Genomic DNA, 1,468 nt, shown 5'->3' with positions numbered 1-1,468 from the left:
TATTTTTATTTTATGTTAACTTAAAAAGCATGTATTTCAGATATGAAAGATTTGTCTCACATTACATTTTAGTAAGAATTTGCGTTCCAGTGCCAAGGATCATCTCTTATACATATTATTCATTATATCTGCACCCTATTTTAAATAAATAACAAATTATCTTCTTTAATATTAAGGTAATATTGTAAAGATACAGCTTAGAATAGGAAGCCAACTACATAAAATACTATCGTACATCTTGTTCCATATTGCTTTTACACGCAACCGACTTCCATTTATTTAATTGTATTCATTATTAAAATATTTTTTAATACAAAACATAAATTACAGTTTTAAGAACATTTTATAACGACAATGATAAACCAAATTAATGAGTCATTATCAGAAAAAAAAATTAATGATTAGTCGTTAATATCAACTGATTAAAAAACTGAATTATTTAAATCAGTGTTACTGAATGAATCTTTCATAGTATCAATGATGTATTATGAAAAACATCGTTAAATTAATATTTCAAAAATTCGCTTGCAAATGTGTTGTTACTAGTATTATTATAAAATTACAATTTTCATTGATAATATTTTACTATGAATTGGTGTTAAATATGTTGTAATAAGCTATAATAAGTTTGTGTCTCCTGACTGTCAACATGCATTTTCAACTGGAATCTACTTCAAAAATGTAAAATTCCGCAATTATTTTTAATAATAATTATGTTTTATACGTTTGTAAATTACAGCCAACAAAGTTTTTAACAAATCAATTTCTTGTATTGTGTTTATAGATAATATAAGCATTATAAGCACACAACCATAAATTTTAATAATAAATAGAGTTTAATAATCACGAAAGTTTTTAAATGGTTATATCACATAGTAAAAATATAAAAAACAAAAACATTGTAATTACATAAATACCAGTCACTTTTTATTTAGTTTATTTTAAATTGAAAATTATGTTTCATTTTGTAGAATGCATGTTAACAGAGAAAGAGACTAATAGTTTTTCGGTAGTATATTTTATATTACAGATAAGGTTGATTCGATATTTTTTGTTTAATTTAGAATCAAAATTTTCAATCACTTCCTAAGTAATACAGTATTTTATATTTTGATAAAATCTCTCTTATGACATTTACATTATATGATCATTTCAAGAAAGAGTTCAAGATCAAAAAAGTAATTGTTACTTTCATTGCAAAAAATGAATGCTATCAAATTTATTTTATATTAATTGAATTAATAAATTTCCTTTAGGTGTTTTTTTTTTATTTATTTAAATTTGTTTCGTTTCAATTTCAAACATTTTTATGAGTAACTGTAATGAAAATGATATATTCTGATATGCATAATGCACATTCATAGATGTTTTGTGTAAAAATCACTATACAACTATCAACATATTTGAAATTCACTTATGTTATTATTTTAAACAAAATTCACTTACCTGTCGAATTGGATTAAGATAA

Source organism: Habropoda laboriosa, unplaced genomic scaffold, assembly GCF_001263275.1.
Source record: "Habropoda laboriosa isolate 0110345459 unplaced genomic scaffold, ASM126327v1 scaffold111, whole genome shotgun sequence".
NCBI lineage: Eukaryota > Metazoa > Arthropoda > Insecta > Hymenoptera > Apidae > Habropoda > Habropoda laboriosa.
This window is presented reverse-complemented; position numbering follows the sequence as displayed.